At 47.7% G+C, this 18,106-nt stretch overlaps 1 pseudogene; it reads left to right on the forward strand.

Annotated features, from left to right (window-relative positions):
• The first annotated feature begins 872 nt into the window (after window positions 1–872).
• Window positions 873–8,101, forward strand: LOC132231301 (mediator of RNA polymerase II transcription subunit 27-like; annotated as a pseudogene).
• Window positions 8,102–18,106: the final 10,005 nt, after the last annotated feature.

Genomic DNA, 18,106 nt, shown 5'->3' on the forward strand with positions numbered 1-18,106 from the left:
ATCGAGGGTCTCATTAGATTTCTCGAGGATCTCATTAAGTTTATCAGCGGCTTCTAGACAGTTCTTGAGAGACCTTAAAAGTGTGGTTCTGAACTCTATATCTTCCATTGACAATTTTGTCCTGTTTCTTTGTCTCCGCATTTTGTTATGCTTTCTTGGTGCACCCCCTAGTGGTCTTTGTGCGCAGTTTTGTTGTAGTTAAGCCTTGATTGTTGTAGCTAATACTAGGGGGGATTTGACCTCCAGGCCAAGTGGCTGTAAGAATCAGCTGTGTCTGCAGTGGGAGAACTTCTGTCCTCTAGGGAGGTGCTAATCTGGTGCTTGCCTGAGGCTATCCGGCAAATGCCTCTGTGCAGGGCTTGGGCGGGGCGGGTGGGTCACACAGGATCAACAGGGTGGGCCGGAGAGAGCAGTTATGGCTGCTCTCAGTCCTGTCCCCAGGGGCTCTGCCTCTCTGAGTCCCCGCAACCACTGCAAACCTCAGAGAGAAAGCTGCACTCGCTCCGACTGAAGCCAGACAGTCCCGCTTCTCCCGTTTGAGTCAGGGTCCCTAAAGACTCGCCCGGATCTGGAGCTCAGAGTCTGCGACTCCCTCCCGATTGAAAACGCCAACCGCGCCCTCCGCCGCCAGCCCGCTCCGCGCACTCCACACCTCAGAATTTGACTTCAGCACTGCGCCTCCTCTGAGTGTCTGTATGCGTTTCTCTTTCCTCCTAGTTGTAGGACTCCCACTCAGCCAGCGTTCCTGTGGTTCTGGGTGATGTCCGTTCCGTCGTTTAGTTTCACTTTTGAAGTGGTTGTTCGAGGCAGCAAACTCCGGCGTTAACCTATGCCGCCATCTTGGTTCTCTCCAGCATGGCTTTTTCCCCACTTGGAATTCTGTTGTTAACTAAAAACAGTAAATGGTACAGTGTATAGTATCATCCCATCTTCTTTTTCAAATGTATTTTTTTTAAAAAAATTGAGTTTAGAGAGAGAGAGAGGGAGAGGGAGAAGAGAGAGAGAGAGAGAGAGAGAGAGAGAGAGAGAGAGAGAGAAACACCAATGTAAGAGGAACACAGGTTGGTTGCCTCCAGCACGCACCTGACCAAACCTGTGAACAGGAATCGAACTAGCAACCTTCTGGTGCATGGGATGATGCCCAACCAACCTAGTCACATGGGCCATGGCCCTACTTTTGTTTTAAGTCCCGGTTGATGCATGTATACATTTATAGAGCTATATGTTGGCATAGCATTTTTTAAAAGGCTGAAAAAATGCATGAGAAGGTAGTGGAGATATGTGAAGTTGTTGCTTTTATGCGGTTTTCTAAATCTTTCAAGCATTCTATGTTAATACGTGTTAATCTTTTAATTGTACCTGAGAACGATAGAAAATATTTTGCCTATACAAGCAAACTAAACTGCAAGCCCATCTTATTAATATTGAATTATGGTACAAAGGAAACAAAAGTGAGAGTATGTGAAGATTTTAAAACGAAAGTACCACTTTTTGTTTCCACTGAAAATTTTCAGTCAAATCAGGTAGAGATCTGTTATAGGACAGTAAAAGAAGTTAGGAACATTCCAGGACAAGTGGAGTAGGGAAACTAAGACAGTTAAGCAGCAGTTTGCAGCTACCTAGTAAATCCTATCTTCCCTAAACCAAGAATACTCAAGCGTAAATGGGTGGCGCTTCTCCTCCCCAACCAGAGGGTACAGAGCTTAAATCACCCTACTTAGGGAGACAGGTAGCAGAAATCCAATTAGTGCCATTGGCCAGCCACACCCAAGGACGGATAAATGAAGACTTCCCCTTGAGCAAAGCAGCCCAGCCAAGTTCTCCTGTTGCTTCTTCTATGCCCTTTCTGTCCTAAGTGTGTTTTGCTGGTGTCAGTAAATTCTTGCTTGCTTTTCTACCCTTTGTCTCTTGATTGAAATCCTTCTTTCAAGGAGACAAGAACCGAGGTCTGGACTGTGGCTCCGGCGGGGACATGGCGGGCGTACTGAGCGTTGGGGTGAACCTGGAGGCCCTTTCCCAGGCCATCAGTGCCCTCCAGGCGTGCACTCCAGGGTGAGCAGGGTGTTCGACTGCCTGAGGTGGGCATGCGCAGCAAGGGGACTCCGGAGGGCCGGAGAAGGCCTTCATCGCACACATCCAGGACAGCTGGCACTTGGTCAACCGGGACCTCAAGTAGCTGGAACGTCTGAGCAATTTGCTAGGCCGGCCGCCTGAGAACATCCTCTCCAAAACAGCAGCCTGTTGAGCCTGGATCCCGGGCAGGACAAACTCCTCTCTGCAGGTCTGGCATCTGGGCTTCTGCATTCACAGTCATTGAAACATCCCGCTATCCAGATGGGAGCGTCTGCGAAACACCGACCGAAGGTGCAGCCCTCCGCTCTCATCCTGCTGCCTCAGTAGGTGAGGACGTGGTCAGCCGCATCGATGGGATGTGTCCTGAAGTGTCCCTCCAGTTCTCCAGACCCACTGGAACGTCAGCGATGCTTCTGGTGACCTTGGGAAAGGTGTTGGACGTGACTGTCGTCATGCGGAGCCTGTTCATTGACCAAACGATAGCAAAGGGGGACCACGAAAACGTCCACGCAGAAGACGGCAAGCTGGATGTATGGTCCAAAGCCAACTCCAAGAGTTCCAGAAGGTGACAGACCGTGCCACCACTGCCCGCTCTACTACCCGCTGCCCCAGATGCCGGACGTCGTGGTCCGGTCCTTCATGACCTGGCTGAGAAGTTACATAAAGCTGTTCCAGGCCCTGTGCCAGCGCTGCGTGAAGTGCCTGCAGGACGGCCTCCCCGCCACATGGAGGGACTTCCGGACCCTCGAAGCCTTCCACGACACCTCCTGGGTCTTTTCTTTGAACTAACTGGGAAGCAAGCTCTCTGTTTCTCGCCAATCACAAATGAGAAAAGCAAGTAGTGCCAGGAAGTAGCTTCAGGAGGCCGCCTTGTGACACAGCATATGAGGCAGAGTCAAGGGACTGAAAGGACATAGGGCCTTGGTAATAGCTGCTGGATCAAGCCTTGCTGGAACTACTCCCAGTTCTAGACTTTTTGTAAGTTCATAAATTCTGTCACTCCCAACCAAAAATATCCTTTATAATGGTAACAATAATTACTTAGTAATTATTACTGGTAAGTAGATAATAATTACCTAAATACAGCTTAGGGGATAAAATCTTACAAAATATGAGGTCTGTGGGAATGGTTTGGAAATAGTAAAACAGACTTTTAGTGATGAAAGGTCAGCAAATGGTCGATCTAGTTCAAGTTTTACTGTTTGGCACATGGTAAAGCTAAGGCTCAAAAGGTCATGAGATTTACCAAAGGTTTTATAGCTTCTCAGTAGGGCCTCTTGACTCGGTCCATTAGTTCTCCACGTTGAATGATCCTAATAGGAATGCTCGAATGCCTATCCATTCCTTGTGAAGTCACTGCATGTCTTTCTGTCTTACCTGTTTTTTCAAGAGGCAGAGAAAGAATGGCAATAATCCTCTCCTTTTGCAAATAGGAAGGCAGAGTCCAGAGAGACTTCAAGATTTGCCAAAAGTCCCACAGAGAGGCGGTGGTAGAGCTGGTTCCAGAGGCCAGAAATCCTGAATGTCACTCGGGTTCAGCCCCCTCTAGCTCGCCCCTTGTGCCTCCATTAGGGAAGGAGGAAAGGTTAGGACCATGGTCTGATCTGGCCGAGTGTTTAAAGAGGACTTTGGGTTGTAGGGGCCAAGAAAGTGATTGTGGTCCTTGGCTGAGGGGTTCTTTCCCCCAACCTCAGGGAAACCAACGTTAGGAAGCTCAGAGAACACGGAGGATATTTCTGTTGCCAGAGCCTCCAAAAGAGAGGCCAACCTAGAGAGATGGGGGACTGCATGCATTAGATTCTGGCTTCACAATCCATGTGACCTCAGCTCTGATGCCTCCCCTCCCCTGTCCAAAGCCTCCCGTGGATCCTCCACCTTCTCAGTAGCCACAGGGTTGACTTGTGCAGCTGTCCAGGGGCTGCCCTGCATCATGGGGATAACGGTCTGAATGGCATCCCCTGGAGTTGTGCGGGTCACAGCTTGCACAGCCAACCATACACAGGGAGCCCAGGTTGCTCATTTCTCAACGTGTTTGGACTCCGATGGTTTCCACAGCAATGAGTGACCTTACAGCCCCTTTGGTGAATACGAAAATAATTTCATCATTTTTGTAAGATGAAGCTTATCTTGAGAAAATTTATTTTAGATCAGCCTAACCCCAGCAATTGTATTAAAAGTTTACATTTAATAAATAAGATTTACTATTTTTGAAGGCTACTTTTGACCCTTTCCTATTTCATAAATGGTGCCGCCTGTTTAATAGAATTTAAGTAATTTTGTGAGGGAAAATCAAGATTCATGGACAAATAAATGAAAAATATTTCACCAGGCTTGGTTTGGGAACTGTATGCTGAAATTATCATTATAGTTTGAAATTTAACTGCATGCTATGAATTAGAAAAGTAGGTATACTTGCTTTCAGTGCTTGGGAGTTTAGAATTTTTGCATCTTATGCTCCATTTCTGTGATTTACCTAGTTATTTTGAAAACAAATTTTGTGCTTTGTTTCTAAACAAGGAGGTAAGAGAGAAGATATCATCTCTTCAAATAACCCATTTCAAGTATGAATAGCTGTTATTTCCAAAAGATGAAAAGCTAAAATGACTATATTTTCTCTTTCTAGTGTAGGTTTTGAAGTACTAGAGACATCTTAATGTTCTACATAATGTTTTTTTTTTTTGAACAGGTGATACATTAACAATGCACTAGTAAAATATTCAAAAAGTACAGGTGTGTTTATAACAGAACCAACATCTTTTTTTCCACTGTCCTTAAAATGATTCTGCTCTCCAGGAACACGGCAGTTAGCCGTTTCTTATGTATCTTTCCCGAAAGAATCCATGCTGTTGCAAGCAAATATTTGCACGTATAGATTCTGCTTTGTTGCTCTTTATTTCTATGCAGACGAGTCTCTCTACACAACCAACTGCACCTTGCTTTTCTCAGTTTGTCATAAACCTTTGAGACAATTCCAATCAGTGTGCGTCACATGGCCTCGTCACTGAAAAAGACTCAGCGGAAAATCATTCCTTTGTAAGGATTACTTAGGCCACTTTTGACTGATGGACATTCAGGTTGTTTCTGAGCTTTAGCGATTGCAAACAACAGTGCAGTGTAGAGCCCGGACTACTCACCGCTTTGCAGTTGTGCAAACATAAAGTAGGATAAGCCCATCTTGCGGGTCAAAGGGTGTATTCGTTTGCTAGGGCTACTGTAACATAGTACCAAAAACTAGGTGGTTAAGCAACAGAAATTTATTATTTCACAGTTCTGGAGGCCACAAGTCCAAGATCAAGGTGTGGGCAGGGTTGGTTGCTTCTGAGAGCTGTGAGGGAGAATCTGTTCCACCCGTGGTTTCTGGTGGTTTTGCTGGCAATGTTTGGTGTTCATTGGCTTGTAGACACATCACCCCATCTCTGCCTTGATAGTCACATGGTGTTCTGTGTGTGTATGTGTGTGTGTGTATGTGCATGTGTGTGTGTGTGTGTGTGTGTGTGTGTCCCCTCATTTCCCTCTTTATAAGGACACCAGTCATATTGGGTTAGGGGTCCGCTCTAATTCCAGTATGACCTCATCTTAATGAATTATATCTGCAATGATCCTATTTCTAAATAAGGTTAAATTCTGAGGTATTAAGGGTTAGGACTTCAACATATGAGTGGGGGGAGGCACAATTCAACCCATAACAAGAGAGTACGAACATTTACTTTTAGAAAAATATTGCTAAGTTGCTCTTCATAGACATTACCTTCCCACCAGCAATGAGGAAACAGCCTGTGTCACCATCGCCTCACCAGCACATCAGGTCTGTTGATCCGTGACATCCTAGTACGTGAAAAATGGTATCTCATTGTAGTCCGGCTGGTATTTCACTTTTCTCATATATTTTCTCATCTATTGCATTGCTTTTATGACCAGTTGTTTACATCTTTTGCCTAGTTTTCTATTGAATTATTGGTCTTATATCCTTATTGATGTGTGGGTCTTTAAAGATGAGAAATTAGTTCTGTGTGATATATTTCAAATATTTTCTTTTCCTGTTAGTCAATTGTTTTTTGACTTTGTATATAAATTTCTTTTTCCTTTTAACCCAGGAAAAAAAAAATTTCAACTTTCTGTAGACAAGCAGATGATTCTCTTTATGGCGTGGAGGTTTTCTAAGCTACTCATGAAGGCCTTCTCTATTCAAGATTCTGACACAAATTCTTCCATTGTTTTCTAGCATATTTATGGTTTCATTTTTATGGATAGTTTTTTTTTGTATCTATTAGAATTAATTTTGGCATAGGTGTAAGGGCCCAACTGAGTTTTCCTGAGGATAAGCCTACAACCTGGGCATGTGCCCTGACTAAGAATTGAACCCTGACCTTCTGGTTCATAAGTTGATGCTCAACCACTGAGCCATACCGGCTGGGCCTCCTTGGGTAACTTGCTTGACCTCTCTGTGCCACAGTTTTAGCCCCAAACTAATGTGATCTCATCACATTTTAGTTCAGTCCCAAAAGAATGTGATCTCAGGCTCCATCTATAGAGATATAAGGTTGAAGATGAGGGAGGTGATAGCTGAGGGTTATGTTCAATTCTGGTTGACATACTTTTTTAATCCTCACCAGATGACATGCTTTCTAGTGATTTTATTTAAAAAATTTTTTAAAAGATTTAATTTTTATTTAAAAAAATATTTTTTAGAAAGATATGTTTTTATTGATTTGGGGTGGGGGGTAGAGAGAGAGAGAGAGGCATTGATGTGTGAGAGAAACATCGATTGGTTGCCTACTGCATGCACTCCAATGGGGTTCAAACCTGCAACCCGGGTGTGTGCCCTGATGGGAATTGAACCTGCAACCTTTTCGGTGCATGGGAAGATGCTCCAACCAACTGAACCACCCGACAGGGGGCTGGTTGCCATACTTTTGAGGGGACAGGGAGAGACCAGAGTCCAGCTTGTGGAGGGTAAAGGATAGTGAGCACATGGGATTACTGACCTTGGAGAGGAGATACTCAGAGGGGCAGAGGCAGGAGCAGGAGCAGAACCCTGCCTGGCTTCAAGGGCCGAACTGGGGTCCTGGGGACAACAAGGGGCTGAGCACCAGCTCTGACCGCCAGAGCCATCCCACACTGCAGAGGATTGCGATGAGAGGCAGTGGGCACCCCATCGCCGGTCGTGTACAAGTAGATGGAGGAAAGGCCTCGCTTCAGGCTCTCAGTTTCAACAAAAAGTTCTAGACCCTGCGGACAGGAATTCTTGTTCGCTATATACATCCATATTATAGTCAACAGATACGTAACCCATATTTCCCCCATTTAAAAGTATACTTTAAACATGAATATTACTGAAATTGGGACTTTCTTACGATCATTGTGCACATCGAATGCACCCTTCTTTCTGAAAAGCTGTCATTCAAGCATTTGTGAATTAGCAAGATGGAGTGTGTGATTCAGGAGGTTTTTTGACAATCTGTTTCATCTTACACTTGTCCCGTTAGAATATCTGTCTTGAAAAGAAATCTATCTAAACAAATAACATATATTTTTAAAAAGCCAACATTCTCCTCTTAGTGAAGCCGTACTCGGTCTACTGGGCCCACCAGCCGTGACATTCTGCCTTGTCACTGCTGTCCGTGCTGCACCTGAAAGGGAACAGAGACAGGCCAGTCAACCGTTCTTAATACATTCCCACAGCAGGTTCTCGGCTTGGGCATTAAACATTCCAGTTATCACGAGATGTTATTCCTTCCGTGGACGAGAAGCTACTTCTCCATAAAGAGAATTCGGAGAGAGCTCTTTGTTCTGCGGGAACAACACCTGGACTTGAATATGCCCATCCTCCAAAGGAGATCTTTCAGAATGGACTGAACTCAAAACACTCAGACCACAAGGACGGAGAGTTTTCTAAAGAAGATACTTCCCCGGAGGCGGAGAGCCCTCGGGTCCCTGCGCTGGAGGTCGGTGGGGGCCCTGGCGCCCTGGCATCCATCTTGCACAGTGAAAGGATGATCATCATTGCCCGCCTCCCTGCCCCACTCCGGTATTTAAAACATTTGTGGTTGCAGAAGGCTTTATTTTATTTTATTTTATTTTATTATGAAGCTGCCGAGGAGATCTTACCATGAAAGACTGTTTTAGAGAAGAGAAAGAGGGAAGCTAGGCCAAGGCCGCTGGTGCTCTTGCTGTGGTTTTGTAAAGGGCGGTTCCTGGAGCCGGGCCACCTGCGGACGGTGCTGGCGGGCGCCCACGGACCCGGGTTCGAACCCCTCTCTTCCACCCCGACCTTTGGGAAGTTGTGTTACCTCTGGCCCCGTGCCGCCCTTTCCTGGAGCCCGGGGCTGGAAATAAGCCCCTGGAAGCCCTGACATCAGAGGTGACGCGAGTCTTCGCAGGCGATGACTAGGCAGAAGCGATGCCGCTCCCTTTCTCCTGTCGGGGCGGCGCGGGGGTGTCGCCTCCGACCCGCAGCTCCCCAGCTGCCCGGCACCCGGGCTCAGGGCCCTCCAGGCCCTCCCTCGCTCCTTGGGACCTGGCCGGCCTCGGATCATCCGACCCGTGAACTGGTCTGTGGCGCCCCCTCCCGGTGACCGCAGAAGTGCTTTGCTAACAGACAGTAGCGGGGTGAGGGCATGTGCTGGGGGGTGGGAGCGGCTGGGGAGAGGTCAAGCAGGGGGCGGGGGGGAGGAGACATGTAATACTTTAAACAATAAAGAATTTAAATTTTTTAAAAAGTGCTTTGCTGGGGTCCAACCTCAGCTCCTGGGGCCGTTTGAAGCATGAAAATTAGGTCCTATGGAGTCCGGGCTGGGCTGGGCCATCTTGAGCCCAAATGGAAGGGACCATCGAGAGGGGCCTATGCAGGGCTTCTATGCTAAAAGCGCCCTTTGGGGAGTGAGGCCGCTGGGTGCTGGAGGGTGCATGAGTGGAGCTTTCCCCTGAGCCTGGGAAGGGCAGAGGGACCCGCAAGGGGAGGATGGTAGGTTAGGGTTTCCGAGGAGAAAACAAAGCCAGGGAGGGGAGAGCCGCGCGAGGGAGGGCTTTGTCGCAGCCCCAGCTGCTGACCTGTGGGCTGGCTCCTTCCCCTCTCCTCCCCGAGGATGACACCCGTCTCAGCAGGTGAAGGGCCTCAGTGAGCCCTGTCTCCTAAGAATAGAGAAAGCGAGAGGGAGTCGAGTTACACACCAGGCAGAATTATTTCTCAGTTAAGATGGATGAGGGGCCTCAAAGGATAGCAGGGGGGAGGGCTTCCCATCCGGATGAGGCCCCCTGAAGTGGGTCTGGACGAAGACGGGAGACAGCCCCCTGAAGCTCCCCGTCTTTCCGGAGGCGTCATGACGAGGGCGTCGTCCTTGGGGGTCCCAGATGGAAAGGCCTCTTGTGAGGTTCCTGGTGGCTCTGGCCTCTGGGGATGGGATGAACCTGGGTGGGTGAGGATGGGTGGGTGGGTGGTGGGGGGAGAAACAGGGCCCAGAGTCATTGCCCCCGCATCCCCCCACTTGGCGAGGCCATCTTCCTTCACTTCCCAGCTGGCCTCTGCTCTGTCCCCCCATGTGCTCCGACCCCTCCCTTTCTGTAAGGGCGCTCCAGGTCCGTCCCCCCCCACCCTCACCCCGCTGGGCTGTCTGTCGTGCTCCATCCTGTTCTCGCCCCAGCACCAAGCACATCACTGGTGCGCGGTGAATGTTTGATGACTTCCGTTGACTTGGGGAGGTGCTCCAGGCCTTCCTTGGCTCTCAGAAGGATTTGGCAAGTGGGAGGGAGGCAGAGCAGCTTGACTGGTGGGTGGTTTGGGCAGCCCCTCCTCTCTCTGCACTGCCCCGCTCAGGCTGTGACCGCCCAGGCAGGGTCCCCCTCTCCCTTCATTTAGACGCCGTCCTCACTCTTAGGCCCTGACACCCTCTCCCAGGCGGAACCCTCCTCACCCAGCCAGGCCTCTGATTTCCCACTCTGGGCCCATCCCCACCATGGCTGCCCTACTTGCCCTGATTGGGCTTTGACCCCCACACCGGCTCTCCCTTGTGGACACCCCCTCACCCCATTAGTACTTCAGCCCTCCAGGCCAGGCTGCCCTTGTGATAGCCAGTCGCCTCACCCAACTGGGCCTCTGGTTTCTCACTGGGCCCATCCCCTGCTCTGACTCCCTGCTCTGGGCCTCCAAGCTCCCACATCCCCAAGCGATGCCTCCCTTGCTCTGCTGCACCTGATGGCTTTAGGAAGGGAGGAAGGAGGAGAGGAGCCCCAGAACAGTGTTTTGGAAAACAAACAAGATGGAAATTTTTATGCAAGAAAAATCTTGGGAGGAATAAGTAAAAATGGAGCTGCTCTGGTTGAAGAGGCAAAGAGTGAAGAGAAAGAGAGATAGATGGAAAGAGGGGAGAAAGAGGAGAGGAGAGAGGAGAGAGGAAAGAGGAGAGAGAGAGAGAGAGAGAGGAGAGAGAGGAGAGAGAGAGAGAGAGAGAGAGAGAGAGAGAGAGAGAGAGGAGAGAGGAGAGAGAGGAGAGAGAGAGAGGGAGAGAGAGAGAAGAGGAGATATATAGAGAGAAAAGGAATGAGAGAGAGAGGTAGAGAGAGGGAGAAGAGGTGGGGGGGGGGGAGAGAACCTGGAGCCCCACTCACTTGGTCCCACTCTCAGAACTGTCATTAAGTCCTGGTGCACAGTTGGGAACCACTGGAAAAGGATTTTGCTAGAATGAAAAGGGTGCTGATTTGCAGCCCCTAGGATGGTACTCTCTGAGCTTTTCTGAGAAGCAGCCCATGAGGCCACACACTCACCTTCTATCCTGACGTAGCGGTCACAGCCAATGGGGTGAAGCCTGGGCCCACAGTTGCTCCAGTCTGGAGAGAGGGTCTCTGAGGGGGCCAGATTGCCCTAGGCAGGTGTAGGGCACCTGTGGGAAGTAGGCCAAGGTCTTCAGGACACAGGCTATGAGTTCTAGGACCTCCATGTGCCGGGGAGCTGAGCAGGCGACTCCTTCCCTCTCTGTGCCTCTTTGTGACTCTTTATGTCCCCATCGCTGGTCACCTCCAGGAACCGAAGCTGGAAATTCTGCTTTGGGGGCTGAAGCAGACGTCATTGACTTTCTAAGGATGCTCCTCAGACTGTGAGCAACAGTTTACAAAACACTTTCACATCCACTCACTGGTTTGATTTGATCTTCGCAACCCTTGGTAAGATAGTACTAATTTCCTCCTGGAGAGAAGAGGAAGTTGAGGATCGAGAGTTGTGAAAATTTGCTCAGAGCCTCCAACCCCAGCACCCTTGGCTTTTCCCCCCCGCCCCATCTCTTTTTCTTGCTAAGTGAGGCAATGAGCTTCATTAGCTTGAGCCAAGGGTGAAGTTAGGGCTCAGGGTTAGCACTCAGTAGTCAGGCAGAAAACAGGTCAAGGATCAGGACCTTTTCTCAACACCCGGGCGAGCTCTGCCTCCCACTGGGTGGGGGATTTGAAATAGGATGACCATATCATTAGTCACCCAGATTCGGACACTGGGGAATGAAAGGGAACACCATTAATAATTGCCCCATGGCGACAACCAGGAAGTGGGAGGTGAGGTCACTTGATTATGGAACCACAGGCCCACCCCTCCTCCGCCTCCACAGACCTGATGAAGAAATGGCCAGTGACTGGGCCTGCAGCTGTGCCGGGCACTCTGAAGAGCTTGTTTGATTGGATCTTCCTGACAACGTGTGGCCGATCCAGTTATTGTTTCCATTTTGTTATTGGAGAGACTGAGGCCCAGCTGACTCTTATCCAAGAACATACAGCTGGTGGAGCTGGGATTTGGACCTAAGGAAGCTGGCTTTCCTTGGGAGGATTGTCATAGCACTAGAGACCCAGTGTAGGAAAATTCATGCACTGGGGGGAGGGGGGGCCTCAGCCTGGCCTGCACCATCTCGCAGTCCGGGACCCCTTGGGGGATATCCACCTGCCGGCTTAGGCCCACTCCCTGGGGGATCAGGCCTAAGCTGGCAGACAAACATCCCTCTGGCAGCCCGGGAGCCCTTGGTGTGTGTGTGTGTGTGTGTGTGTGTGTGTGTGGTGTGTCCCTGACTGACGGCTTGTGGCTGAGCAGAGCTCCCCCTGTGGGAGTGCACTGACCACCAGGGGGCAGCTCCTGTGTTGAGCATCTGCCCCCTGGTGGTCAGTGCATGTCATAGCTACCGGTCATTCTGCCGTTAGGGTCAATTTGCATATTACCCTTTTATTATATAGGATTTTAATGACTTGGTTAGGGCCCCAAGAATTGTGCCATAGAATGGGGCTTCTCCTCAGATCTTCTCCCAACCTCTCCTAGCTGTCTTTAGCATAGGGACATCAGTAGAAGGACCTTTGAGTGGTGAGGGAATGTGTAGATGAGGGAGGGAGGCTGGCACATTGAGCTGAGGGGACTGTGGTAGGAGCATGGAGTGGAAGGGTAGCAGCAGGACCAGGCAATAAAAGCTAACATTTATTAAGCACTTACTGCACACCGGGCTCTGTTTGAAGGGTTTCAAGGTATTCTCCTACTGAATCCTCAGATGAAGTAGCATTATTATTTCTATTTTACAGATGAGAAAACTGAGGCCACTGGCCCTCCATGACACAGCTGGTAAGTGGTGATCCAGGACCACCCAGTTGGTTTAACCATCATGCAGGCAGGTGGTCCTTGAGGAAGGGATGCTGCTGGCTCTGGGGTGGAGACCCTCTAGCCTTACATCTTCTAGGACACCCAGTATGCCAGTTTTCAGGGGGAGAGAGTCCGTGGTCCAGCCTTCTCAGGGCGCCAGCCTAGAGTGTCCGCTGCCTCCCTCTTCTGCTGCCATGCCTCCTGCGCAGAGGTGGGGCCATGATCTCTGCGGCCCAAGCGGCAGCTCATTTCCATTCATTTTCTTTAAATGCTTCTCGCTCTGTTTTTAAATCTAATTTCTTAGCTTCTTTTTTATCTTCACTCAAGTTGCTTTAATGAAATGAAAATGTGTCTGTTTTCTCTGCTGGAGCTGCCTGGGGAATTTCAATATAAAACAAACAAGTTGGCTTTAAAATTAAAATTTTATAGGTGGCACTGCCTCATTTAATGGGAGGTACAAAAGGCTGGAGTAAAACCAATTAACACAGGCATGGGACTCGGTGTTCAGCAAAATTAAACAACAGGAACGCGGTGTGCTGGGAGCTGGGCGAGGTGAGCAGCCCAGGCAGCCCTGGAGGGTGGCGGGGGCCCAGTGTCCCTGAGGCTTGGGGCCTGGCACTAGCACATGTGTGTGCTCAGGCCTTGCTCCCCCACTGCTACCCCAAGGACCTCATGTCCAGGTGCCTGTGTGCACACCTGCTCTGCACATTCAGATGGCAGGCGGTGGTGGGGGTGAGCAAACAGGGTGGTAGCTTTGGGTTTCTGGTTTGTAAGTCTGTTTGGATACTCGAGTCCAGAGTGTGGCAACACCAGTTGACCCTCAGCCGTGGATCTGCTTGTGCTGGGAGGAAGTAGATTTCACACTGATAGTTACAACTGGATCCTGTCAATACTGGGCCAAGGTGCCACAGACCCCAGGTAGCTCCCAGGGAAGGTTCCAGAGAAAGGGCCTGGGCCACTTTCTGCTCCCATCACCTCCTTCCTCCCCTCACTGACTCTTTTTGTTCCCCGCTGGGGCAGCTTTCTCCCCCTCCTTTTGCCCCCAGACCCCTGATCTATGGAGAGGGGCACTCTGGTTACTGGAATCCCCAGAGCAACAGTAAGTCGGGAAGGCCGAGTGTCCCACCTGCTCTGAGTCAGGAAATCCAGCTGGTTGCCATGATCACCCAGCACCCTTAGTTCCCCATAAGGCCTTTGGCCTCACAGATGCCCTCCTGGGCAGTTCTGCTGGCCCCAGGCAGACCTCCAGCAGGGGCGAGGGTGGTGGGTGGCTGGTCCTGGCTCTCTTGGGAGGATGTTTTTGAGGGAACATCTGAGGTTGGAGGAAAGGGCTTCTTCTGAGGGCAGCGGAGATGGGTGCATTCGAGGTGGTATGGCCAAAGAGGCTGGCAGGATGGGGCTTCCGGATGCAGGTCTGTGCTCTGATCCATGGCCGGTGGGTCCCTCGACATCTGTCTGATGATCCAGGTGAGGGTCTCTTTGAAACCAGCCTGAGAAGTCTGAGGTTTATTTGTAAGTCTGTCTGAGACCTGTTTGGAGGCCTAAGACTAGTTGGCCTGAGGACCAGTAGCATCAAACCAGTAAAAATGGCCCAAGGCTAAGGCTGACATTGACCCTTCTCCTTCCAAACAACTAAGAGTAAATCTAACCAAGCTGAGAGTGGATTCTTATGGCCAGGGGGCTGGCAGAACGGCTAGCGTCTTTCCTTCGATGATGTAAGGAGTTTACATCAAGTCCTTCGGTATTCTTGAACTTGAACTTGAAGGAGCCAGAACTTGAAGGAGCCAGGCATATGAACATCACACGAAATAAGGTAAGAGAGAGCCTTGCAAACTGTAGAGTGCTACACAAAATGAGTCACTGCTGTCACCATCCTCCTCTTGTTTGTCATGGGAACCGAGTGAGTCAAGATGTGTGAAGTCGCATTGTAAACTGGAAAAGTGTTTATGAAAATGTTAATATATTCACGGAGTAGGTAGGTTAAGTGTGAGAATGCGGAGATGGAGTAGACAATTAAAATATCTGCTAATTTCTCTCTTGAATTCACATTTCAGGAAATGTTTACAAACTGAGACGTCTAATTACTTTTCTCCCTCACACCTCTTTTCAGATGAATGCACTGGAAGAGACTTATAAGTAGCTATTAAAAATATTGTCAGTTTCCTGGTGCATCAGTTGGGACTCTCTAATATTATGTAATGGAAGACCCACCACAAAAGGCATGCGCACTTTTTGTGATTTGAAAGGCCAAAGGCAGCATGAACTTCAACATGCGCAGCTATTATCCAGAGTTTGAGACTCCTGGTGTGCAGGCCAGCTTCTCTGTGTTGGGCGCCAGTAGCTTCTAGCTCTTCCTCAAAATCCTGGGCGAGAGAGAGGCTGCCTGGGGAATTTCAATATAAAACTGAATCTTTAAACTTCCCTTCTGATTGGACCGATCGGGTCACGTGGATGGGGAAACCAGGGCATAGATCTGCATCAAGTGCCCATCCATAAAACAATCACTGTGGTACAGGAGGTAGGATGGGTGCCCACCATACCTGGTCACTCAGGTGGACTGCTGGACTACAGGTGTGCAGACCTGGATTCGTGTTTGGTTTCTGTCCTCATTGCTGATTCAGCATCTACATCAGTGGTTTCCAACCTTTTTTTGGCCATGACTCACCTAAGCATCTCTAAAATCCTGATGCCCCCCCCCCACCCTCCGTGATATATAATTCTTAATATTCAAAAAGTGAACTCCTATTCACGCAGAGGAAGCCAAAAAGGCCATTAACTTCATCTAAACAAGCTTCCAAAGAACATGGCACCCATAGAAGAGAAAAAGAAAAGAATGAAAGGACAATTGAAGTACTGAGGAGGAAATCACTAAGAAATTGTTTAAAAAGCCCTAGCTGGTTTGGCTCAGTGGATAGAGTGTCGGCCTGTGGACTGAAGGGTCCCAGGTTCGATTCCAGCGAAGAGCACATGCCTGGATTACAGGCTCAATCCCCAGTAGGGGGTGTGCAGGAGGCAGCCGATCAATGATTCTCTCATCATTGATGTTTATCTCTCTCTCCCTCTCCCTTCCTCTCTGAAATCAATTAAAAAAAAAAGAAATTGTTAAAAAAATAATAATATGAAGTGATATGAAAAAAATAGCAAATAAAGTTTCAAAACATAATAGAGAACTGAGATGCATAAATGTCACAATATATATTTATATACTGTATATGAGGCCCCTAGAACCACAAGAAATGCAAAAATACATGGTTAATAACTCATCCTCAAATTGCCTCCCTTAAAAGTCAAATTGCCCCCCTGTGGGGTGTGTGCCCCACGCTGAGGACCACTGACCTAAACTCTCTCTCCCCTGTATCTCTTCCTTTGCAGGCATGATAATTGGTCCAGGCTGGGTCCCATCACTCCATGCTCAAACTACTATAACTTTTTTTTTAGCTGTTTACTCAGTCCCTAGCCTCTCTGCTCACTAATACATTTTTCTCAATAGCTGCTCAAAAGCTCAACACATTTAATCATAGAAAAGAGTGCATATTACAGCTGATGTGATAAGACAGAGAACATAATTACAAAATTTAGCTATGGGAAAATTATCATCATTTTCCAAAGACACAATTTTATCACTAGAAAACCCAATAAAATTAAGTCAAAATAATTAATTATGGCAAATAAAAGAGTTTAATAAGACGCTAGAAACAGAATAATAAATATAAGAAAAAACGGCTTTTTTTCTCTAACAACAATAATTAGTTTTAAAATATTGTAGTAGGTTATCTGGAGGAGAAGGTTTTTACTTTTTTTTAACTTAATGAGGATGCTCACTTGGGGACAGTTTATTGCTGGGAACCAGGTTGGTTTCTAGAAGTGGAGACACACATGACCTTGAATTAAACCCCTCTCCACCCTTTTCCAGAAAATCACCAGGTGGATCTTTGATGCAAATAAGGCAAACACCACCTGCTTTTGTAAAAAGAAGCCTGGAAGGAGAAAGCTAAGAAGCAGGCAGACAAACAGGCAGTAAGTTTTGTAAGGACAGTATTTAAGCAGTTAGCTATACATGTGACCTGGTTTTATTGGCTGGGGTAGGAACAGAGGAGAATAGGGAGAGAGAGAGAGAGAAGCAGGACAGTAGGGTGACAAGCAACCCAAGACCGTGTGTCAATCACATGAACACCTCTCTAGGTTCTCCAGATGCCCAGGTATACTACTAATTCTCAAAATGTTAAAAACCTAATTCTCACGCAATACCTACTGAGCACAATCAAAATATTGCTTAGCTCAGTGAGAGAATCTTTAAACAAAGGTGATTCAAAGGAAGATATGAGAAGCTCATATGAAAAACAATAACGGCATAAGATTACTAAATTAGATACAAATTTGCCAATATTCTATAGGCAGTGATTTTCAACCTTTTCCATCTCATGGCACACATAAACTAATTACTAAAATTCTGTGGCACATCAAAAATATATTTTTTGCCTATCTCACCAAAAAGTAGGTATGTTTTTTTAATCATTATTGTTGAGATTATTACAGATGTCCCTCTTTTTTCCCCCCATAGTTCCCTTCCACATGGTTCCCACCCCGCTCCAGGCCCTTGCTGCCCTATTGTCTGTGTCCATAGGTAATGCATACATGCATATAAGATCTTTGTCTAATCTCTTCCTTCACCCCCACCCCATTCCCTCTGAGAATTGTCAGTCTGTTCATTTCCATGCCCCTGATTTTATTCCATTAACCAGTTTATTCTGTTAATCATCAGATTTTTTATTTGTTTGATTTTTAGATTTAATTGTTGACAGGTACGCATTTGTTGGAACTTTGTTGTTCATATTTTTTATCCTTATCTTTGTTTTCTTCTTCCTCTTCTTAGAGAATACCTTTCAGCATTTTATATAATACTTGTTTGATGGTGATGAACTCCTTTAGCTTTTTCTTATCTGTGAAGCTCTTTATCTGACCTTCAATTCTGAATGATAGCTTTGCTGGGTAGAATAATCTTAGTTGAGGTTCTTGCTATTCATCACTTTGAATATTTCTTGCCACTCCCTTCTGGCCTGCATAGTTTCTGTTGAGAAATCAGCTGAAAGTCGTATGGGCACTCCCTTGTAGGTAACTAACTGCGTTTCTCTTGCTGCTTTTAGGATTCACTCTTTGCCTTTTGCCCTTGGCATTTTAATTATGATGTGTCTTGGTGTGGTCCTCTTTGGATTCCTTTTGTTTGGGGTTCTCTGCACTTCCTGGACTTGTAAGTCTATTTCTTTGACCAGGTAGGGCAAGTTTTCTGTCATTATTTCTTCAAATAGGTTTTCAATATCTTGTGCTCTCTCTTCTTCTGGAACCCCCATAATTCAGATGTTGGTACGCTTGAAGTTGTCCCAGAGGCTCCTTACAGTATCTTCTTATTTTTGGATCATTTTTTTCTTTTTGCCTTTCTGG

The sequence above is a fragment of the Myotis daubentonii genome, chromosome 3, assembly GCF_963259705.1.
Source record: "Myotis daubentonii chromosome 3, mMyoDau2.1, whole genome shotgun sequence".
NCBI lineage: Eukaryota > Metazoa > Chordata > Mammalia > Chiroptera > Vespertilionidae > Myotis > Myotis daubentonii.